This window comes from Athene cunicularia (genome assembly GCF_003259725.1).
Source record: "Athene cunicularia isolate RWA chromosome 28 unlocalized genomic scaffold, athCun1 chr28_part2, whole genome shotgun sequence".
In the NCBI taxonomy this organism is placed as follows: domain Eukaryota; kingdom Metazoa; phylum Chordata; class Aves; order Strigiformes; family Strigidae; genus Athene; species Athene cunicularia.
In genome coordinates this window covers 1,507,708-1,516,612 of record NW_020799140.1, presented here as the reverse complement: position 1 = coordinate 1,516,612, position 8,905 = coordinate 1,507,708, and positions in this window count along the sequence as shown.

The window sequence follows — 8,905 nt, the reverse complement described above, 5'->3', positions numbered from 1 at the left end:
GAGACAGGCAGTGGAGGCTGTCAGGAGAGTGGAGGTGGGTGGTGGTGTGGTCAGAGTGGAGGAGGTGTTCTCCACAGCCGCGCTCATTTTCAGAGCCGAGGTGGTGGCAAGAGGTGGGCTTGTCCCAGGAGCAGAGGAGGGTGATTCTGCAAGGAGCGTGGTGCGAGAGGCTGTTACCACCGTAGCTTTGGTGATGGCAACAGCAGTATTGGGTGTTCCACCAGTGCTGGAAGTGACTGCGGTGGTTGTTTCAACAGCTGGTGTGCTAGTTTCTGCTCCTGAGGAGAGGACTGTGGAGGTTGTCTCCAGATTAGACAGCTGTGTTTGCTTGGAGGAGGCTGAAGGTGTCGTTTCAAGCATGGTTGTGGACTGGGCAGCCGTGCTGGAGGCTTGGTCCGTGGTGGAGAAGTGCGCAGTGTTTTCCTCGAGGGTTGTCTTGACTACAGCGGTAGCAGTGGAGGCTGTCAGCAAATTGGGGGTCGGTGTTTGTGTAGTCAGAGTGGAGGAGGTGTTCTCCACAGCCGCGCTCATTTTAAGAGCCAAGGTGGTGGCAGGAGTTGGGCTTGTCCCAGGAGCAGAGGAGGGTGTTTCTGCAAGGAGCGTTGTGGAAGAGGCTGTTACCACCGTAGCTGTGGTGATGGCAACATTAGGAGTGGGTGACCCACCAGTGCTGGAATTGACTGCGGTGGTTGCTTCAACAGCTGGTGTGCTAGTTTCTGCTCCTGAGGAGAGGAGTGTGGAGGTTGTCTCCAGAGTAGACAATTGTGTTTGCTTGGAGTAGGCTGAAGATGTCGTTTCAAGAGTGGTTGTGTCCTGGGCATCCATGCTGGAGGGTTCCTCCGTGGTGGAGAAGAGCACAGTTGTTGCCCCGAGGGTTGACTTGCCTGCAGCGGTAGCAGTGGATGCTGTCAGCAGTGTGTAGGTGGGTGGTGGTGTGGTCAGAGTGGAGGAGGTGCTCTCCAGAGCCGTTCTCATTTTCAGAGCCGAGGTGGTGGCAGGAGGTGGGCTTGTCCCAGGAGCAGAGGAGGGTGTTTCTGCAAGGAGCGTCGTGCGAGAGGCTGTTACCACCGCAGCTGTGGTGATAGCAACATTAGGGGTGTGTGTTCCACCAGTGCTGGAAGTGACTTCGGTGGTTGTTTCAACAGCTGGTGTGCTAGTTTCTGCTCCTGAGGAGAGGAGTGCGGAGGTTGTCTCCAGAGTAGACAGTTGTGTTTGCTTGGAGGAGGCTGAAGGTGTCGTCTCAAGAGTGGTTGTGGACTGGGCAGCCGTGCTGGAGGGTTCCTCCGTGCTGGAGAAGAGCACAATTGTTGCCCGGTGGGTTGATTTACCTGCAGCGGTAGCAGTGGAGGCTGTCAGGTGAGTGGAGGTTGGTGGTGGTGTGGTCAGAGTGGAGGAGGTGTTCTCCACAGCCGCGCTCATTTTCAGAGCCAAGGTGGTGGCAGGAGGTGGGCTTGTCCCAGGAGCAGAGGAGGGTGTTTCTCCAAGGAGCGTGGTGCGCGAGGCTGTTATCTCTGCAGATTTGGTGATGGCAACAGCAGGAATGGGTGTTCCACCAGTGCTGGAAGTGACTGCCGTGGTTGTTTCAACATCTGGTGTGCTAGTTTCTGCTCCTGAGGAGAGGACTGTGGAGGTTGGCTCCAGAGTAGACAGTTGTGTTTGCTTGGAGGAGGCTGAAGGTGTCGTCTCAAGAGTAGTGGTGGACTGGGCAGCCGTGCTGGAGGGTTCCTCCGTGGTCGAGAAGAGCGCAGTGGTTTCCTCGAGGGTTGTCTTTACTGCAGCGGTAGCAGTGGAGTCTGTCAGCAGAGTGGAGGTCGGTGGTGGTGTAGTCAGAGTGGAGTAGGTGTTCTCCAGAGCCGTGCTCATTTTCAGAGCCGAGGTGGTGGCAGGAGGTGGGCTTGTACCAGGAGCAGAGGAGGGTGTTTCTCCAAGGAGCGTTGTGGAAGAGGCTGTTACCACCGTAGCTGTGGTGATGGGAACAGAAGGAGTGTGTGTTCCACCAGTGCTGGAAGTGACTGCGGTGGTTGTTTCAACAGCTGGTGTGCTAGTTTCTGCTCCTGAGGAGAGGACTGTGGAGGTTGGCTCCAGAGTAGACAGTTGTGTTTGCTTGGAGGAGGCTGACGGTGTCGTCTCAAGAGTGGTTGTGGACAGGACAGCCGAGCTGGAGGGTTCCTCCGCGGTGGAAAAGAGCGCAGTGGTTTCCTCGAGGGTTGTCTTGCCTGTAGCAGTAGCAGTGGAGGCTGTCATCAGAGTGGAGGTCGGTGGTGGTGTAGTCAGATTGGAGGAGGTGTTCTCCACAGCCGCGCTCATTTTCAGAGCCGAGGTGGTGGCAGGAGGTGGGCTTGTCCCAGGATTAGAGGAGGGTGTTTCTGCAAGGAGCGTGGTCCGAGAGGCTGTTACCACCGCAGCTGTGGTGATGGCAACAGTAGGAATGGGTGTTCCACCATTGCTGGAAGTGACTGCGGTGGTTGTTTCAACAGCTGGTGTGCTAGTTTCTGCTCCTGAGGAGAGGACTATGGAGGTTGTCTCCAGAGTAGACAATTGTGTTTGCTGGGAGGAGGCCGAAGGTGTCGTCTGAAGAGTGGTTGTGGACTGGGCAGCCGTGCTGGAGGGTTCCTCTGTGGTGGAGAGGAGCACAGTTGTTGCCCCAAGGGTTGTCTTTCCTGCAGCGGTAGCAGTGGAGGCTGTCAGGAGAGTGGAGGTGGGTGGTGGTGTGGTCAGAGTGGAGGAGGTGTAATCCACAGCCGCGCTCATTTTCAGATGTGAGGTGGTGGCTGGATGTGGGCTTGTCCCAGGAGCAGAGGAGGGTGTTTCTGCAAGGAGCGTGGTGGGAGTGTCTGTTACCTCTGCAGATTTGGATATGGCAACAGCAGGAATGTGTGTTCCACCAGTGCTGGAGGTGACTGCGGTGGTTGTTTCAACAGCTGGTGTGCTAGTTTCTGCTCCTGAGGAGAGGAGTGTGGAGGTTGTCTCCAGAGTAGAGTGATGTACTGGTGTGTATGAGGCTGAGGTTGTCGTCCCAGTCGTAGTCCTGTACGTTTCATCTGTGTTGGACTTTTCTACTCGTGTCATATTTGCTGTAGTGTTTTTCTCAAGTGTTGCTCTCCTTTCAGTAGTAGTTGTTGCTGTCACGATAGTAACGGTGGGTGTTGTTTTCACAGTTGTGGTGGTGTTCTTTGGAACAGTGTTGTTATGATGACTTATGCTTGTGTCTGCACCTTGTATTTTTCCGGAATTAGCGATGGCTCTTCCTGTTTTCAGGAAAATGTTAAGTCAGTCATTTTTAAACCTTTTATTTATTGATTAATATAACTGAGGATTTCCCTTTTAATCGTGAGTACTAGTATTCTTCTACTTATTGCAGTAGAGATTTTGCTGAGAATTCCCCAACAAACAATATAATTCTTTTCAATTATAATTCATGTTCCTCCCATTCTCCAGTTCTTTTTGACCTCCTCATTTTTTTTTGTCAGGCATAGAGAAAAGGGTCAAAGTCTGAATTTTCAGATATTGTTCAATTAGTTTATTGAATACTCGAGCTGTTTCATAATTTTGAGTATATTTCATTGAGGGACGTATTGTAATGTTTTGTCTGCCATTCTCATATTACAAAACAGCAGTAGATACCCAAATGGATCTATGTAGTGGTCAAGAATATAATTTTTATGAAGTCCGACGTTTTTCAAATTGCTTTTTACGTAAGCATGATATATCAGTACTTTTTTGTTTGTTTATCTGAATTGACAGCACCTGAAAAATCTGCTATTCATCCATATCTACTTCACTGAATGACAACACAATACCTGTGTGTTTGTCAGCGTAAAATAATTTCTCTCTTCCCTTGAGGTATACGCAAATGTTCAAAATCATCTTGATTGTACGCTGCTAAGGAGGGGCTCATTCTATTAATAATCCTTTAAAGGAGTCACATCCCTTGTCTCCACGGTCTCTCCCTTGTCAGGTTGGTTGTGTCACCTCAAAAGATTCTCTTCTCATGAGGCACACCAGCCTGGTTAGGTAACGCTTGTGCGTGACACCCCCCAGATAACAGATAGGGCTGATGTTCTGCCTCAATTAGTGCCGTTACAGAGAGAAGGGGTGGGGAAAGGCAGAGGCACTCTGACCAAGCTATTAAAAATGTAAGGAATGGCCCTCATATCCCAGCACCCTCGCAAACAATTGCTGTTGTCACAATACGCTTGACGAACGACTGAACAGAATAATTTGTGTGGATTTCAGTTTGTTCTCCTTGCAGTGCCGCAAGACCTGAGCTCGCTGCGCACCCACCTGGAGCCGCTTAGCTGTGAGCCACCCCCAGCCTAGCAGCTGCGTTGCAACATTTACATGCTGTGGGAAGCAAACCAACAAACACTCCTTCTTAGTGTGACTTCTTAGCCGTGATCCAGTGCTAAGCAAAGCACAGCTCTATCCTTTACATGGAAAAATAATGCCCTGCCCCTTCCCTGTTCCTTTATCTTCATTTTCTTTTTAGTTTCCAAACTCAATCAAGTGAGGGTCTAGCATTTTTGTGGATGAGAGGGCTTGGGAGGCCGCAGAATACTAAAAATAACAGGCATGGTAATACTAATGCTTACACCAAGTTCAGAGGTAAGACCCAACGAAAGTACATTCCCTATTAGCAGAAAGGATGCAAATCTGTATAATCAGGAATACCTTCTTTAAAAAAATATGTTATACTGGAATCCCTGTAACCTGTTGTCTCTAGAGAAAGAGAGAGAAAGAAAGAAAGAGAAATAGAAAGAGAAACAGGGAAAGAAAGAAAGAAAGAAAGAAAGAAAGAAAGAAAGAAAGAAAGAAAGAAAGAAAGAAAGAAAGAAAGAAAGAAAAGAAAGAAAGAAAGAAAGAAAGAAAGAAAGAAAGAAAGAAAGAAAGAAAGAAAGAAAGAAAGAAAGAAAGAAAAGGAAAGAAAGAAAAGTTAAATTCTGCCCCCTTTCTGTACTATCTGGGGATTTAAGCCATTCCTAGCAAGGTCTAATAATTTGCTCTGGTTTTTTTGTTTGTTTTTTTTTGGTTTTTTTTTTCCAGAATACCAAAGGAGGGGGCCAACCACAAAGAACTAACGTTGTCCCCGTCTCTTCACGGGTGCAGCTGCTAGGTCTGTACCTTGGTGTTGGCACCTCGACAAAGTTCCTGTACCACAGAACAACGTCTGCTCTCTGTACAACGGGACGGACGATTTGCTTTCAGGCTATGCAAGCAGCTCCTGTGCTTCACGGAGGCTAACTAACCTCTCTCCATCTCAAACCAGTCCTCTAGCCAGCAAACTGGGAGCACGTGTTTAAGAGTAATTAATATATTCATATTTAGGTAGTAATTTTGCATACATTGAAATACTGAGGTTGAGTTGCAAGCTACAGAACCCAGGACATGACTACCTGTCCTAACGGAGCAGTATTCACCAAAATATCTAAGTCTCATCACAAGTATCACGTACTACAACGCACCACGAATTCCCTCATCCCAGTCAGAAATTTGTAAAGCACTGGGACAATAGTTTTCAGGCTCAAAATCAAAGCTAGGCTTTTTTTGAGACGCAGTGGCAAAAGGTGAATACTTTCACATCGACTGGCAAAACGCTACCCATTTAAAATCGGGAATTCTTGTGCAGATTTCTATAGACCGGTTGAGATGAAAACAGCCAAAAGGCTACCGGGAGAGAGTAAATTAATCTAATTTAATACGGTTTTTACATTATGCGAGGGGGGTTTTTTGAGCCTATATCGTTTAAAGCAACGTTTAGCTTGTGTTTCCCCTCGAATTCCGAATTAAAACAACGTTAATTGTCTTTATGTTAAAACTAACTAATATCAGTTAAGCTACTGGTTGTGTGAACAAAATATTTTTATATGTTTTTACTAGTTGGGAACGTTCGGCGTTAGGTTAATGGTTGGACTAAATGATTTTCAAAGTCTTTTCCAACCTAGATGATTCTGTGATTCCGTAATGCATTTGAAACTTCTTCTCCATTGATTTGAGTTAATTCTCCTGAATATCTTTCTTCGGACAGCTCTGTAAGTCGTTGTGACTTGAACTCCTAAATATCCTATTTATTTTACAAAATGAGGTTTATACTCCTTTGAGTAACCACTACCGCAAAACTGCTTTTCCATATAGAAATCAAGCAATTCAAACTTGAATTTAAAAAAAAAAAAAAAAAAAAGATTTTTTAAATTATTAAATGCCTTCTAGTTTTTTAATTCAGAGGTATTTACAAAGCTAATTTTCATTTTATAAGAAAAAAACATTTCAGTGAGCATTCCAGAGCCTCAGACCTATATCATTTTATTGAGAACGTCGTTCTTATTTTCCAGTTATCACTTTTTCCATGGGTAAAAACTACAAAATTGGAAAGCATTGTAAAATTTTCAAAATATTTCTAGCTTGATTATTTTCTAGAAACATTTATGCTTCGGACTTTTTTTCCTTTTTTTTTTTTTTTTTTTTTTTTAACCTGAAGGTTATACATGAGCAGTTTAGTAAGTAAATATTGACATCTCATTCTTTCAATAAAACATAGGAAATTAACTTTTGTTGCTGAAAACAAATATTCTGGCTTTTGATAAATGAAATTACATCACCTCAGCTTTTGTTATCACCTCCCCGTTTATATTCCCTAAAGCTAGAAAACCATATGTCTTCCTTTCTGTTATTTTATACCTTTAACTGATGAAAACCTGTGTAAATGTGAGTGCTAAAGAATGACAAGGCAAGGAGACAGATAAGCGTGCCACTCAAAAAGTGAATGGCAAGGTGCCACAAGGTAAATTCTGAATAGATTTAATCGGCAGTATTGTTCGAAGCACTTACACAGATATGAGTATGTTCTGCCGTCTTTGATTCTAGCTTTTAGTGGCAGTAATTTCATTTTAAAAATATGTAAACCCTTACAGAATATATTGACTTTTTTTTTTTTTTTTTCTGTCAAAGTAGCAAATAAATTAAACTTACCTGAAAGGCAGCATAATGTTATAATAATATATATAAACTTCTGCTTATATGGAGATAAATTTGTTGTCCAATCCATCTCTTTTTCTTACGTGATCAGTTTTACCAGCTGAGTCCAACACCCCCTTCAGTATCTGCTGCACTCTTGGTAACACGGAAATAACTCTCACAACCAAGCGAAGAAGATGAGTCTGACGGTCAAGGTGCAATGTTCTTAAACCAAAGCACCTTGCATAATGCCAGCACTTTGCTGAGGGGTTGGGGAGTGACACACCTGCTTGTACCTAACAGCCAAGGGGTTTAAAATTAGAATATGGTACTTTCCCTCTAGGTAAGGTAAATAAGAAACTTGCTGCTCGAAAAGGTCAGTGTGTGTTAATCTGAGCGTGAAAAGATCTGGAACGGCGACTAGTCTACACCCTTAAGAAGGCCACAATCACACATTCATCTCTTAGATATTTAAGTTCAGGGTGGATATATAACAGGGAGGAAGACAGTAGTTGGCTCAGGTTTACATTTATGCTTCGGTGTCACAACTTTTTTATGGATACCGAGAAAATATTTCCGGATGCTGATTTGCGGATTGCTGTGTACTAATAAAGGCCCAGTTTGACTGTTTAAGAAAAAGCTCATTGGACTCGTCTTTCCTCGGTGAATTGTGTAGATTTTTTGGGGGGGCGAGGTTATATCCGCCGACGTAACTGCAAACAGACCACTTGGCTTAGTCTCAGTGGCCCCCTGGAATTTCTTCCGTTGCAGCCGAATAGAAAAAATGGACAAAAGGATTCAGGAAAACATCTTTGAGAGAATGCACAAAAGTAGACAGATGGATAAAATGGCAAAATTCAGCAAATTCATCTGCTGCTATTGCTAGACAACTGTAGTAGTAGATAGCAAAAGTCTAGTTTAAGGAAGAAGGACTGCCACATCCGTGAATTCAGATCATTATTTAAAAGGCTTTCAACTATTTGGGGCCATTGCCAACATGGAATGGGTTTGACACTTTATGCCTCTTGAATCGTCATGGTTAATCTACAAAGGGGATGAAAATCTACAGATGTACCAACTCTGTTTGGCTTTGGCTTCCCTCATCCCTGAAGTCCTGTCCTTGTTCTCTTTCCAGTGCCCTGTTTCTCTTCCCTCTCACAGTTCTTCCAAACATGAAACTTCTTGTTCAGATGGACCCAGGGGGAAAAAAAAAAAAAAAAAAATCTTATCTGCATTTTCCATTACATTCTAGTTAACAGTTCTCACTAAGTCATGTATTTTGGCTAGAGAAAGGGCCAACGCTTTTTTCATACCTGTTTCCTGCTGGAGAGGCTTCATGACCAACTAAATTCTAGGTTTAGAGGGTTAGTTTTCAAATGGTAGCTAGTAATGCCCGCAGAAAAGAAAATGTTTGTCTGCATGCCCTAGAAAGTCTCTGGCATACAGTCATAATTCAATCAGCTGGGTAATGAGTGTTAGTGAAATGTTTAGTTTGATTGGATTGAAAAATCGTTACATTCGCTGTGCTGTAGGACTTGTAGGGTACGCTTCTGCTTTGAATATCTGAGTTGTTTTGTAAATGCTTGAGATAAATTACATGAAAAACGCCCTTTTCATGAGTAAAGAACTAGAAAACACTGGCTAAGACATTCCTAACAAAACTAAAGTAAATTCAGTTTACCTACTCGAATCACTAAATAGTTCTTAGACGTCTGGATTTGTTCACGGAAATACGATTTCTCTGTAAAATGCAATTTTCATTTGTTTACGTGATACAAAGACACCCTTAATCGCTTCGTTTGCACTGGTTGGATAACATATAAAGATTAAAAAGTTCCTCCTAAAGTTTCTGAAATTACAGCAAACACATATGTCATGGTCTGAGGGACTGACGTGCGTGTGTTCTTGCCTGGTTGTGCAAGCAGTTCACCACACATCCTTGACCTTTCTTCAA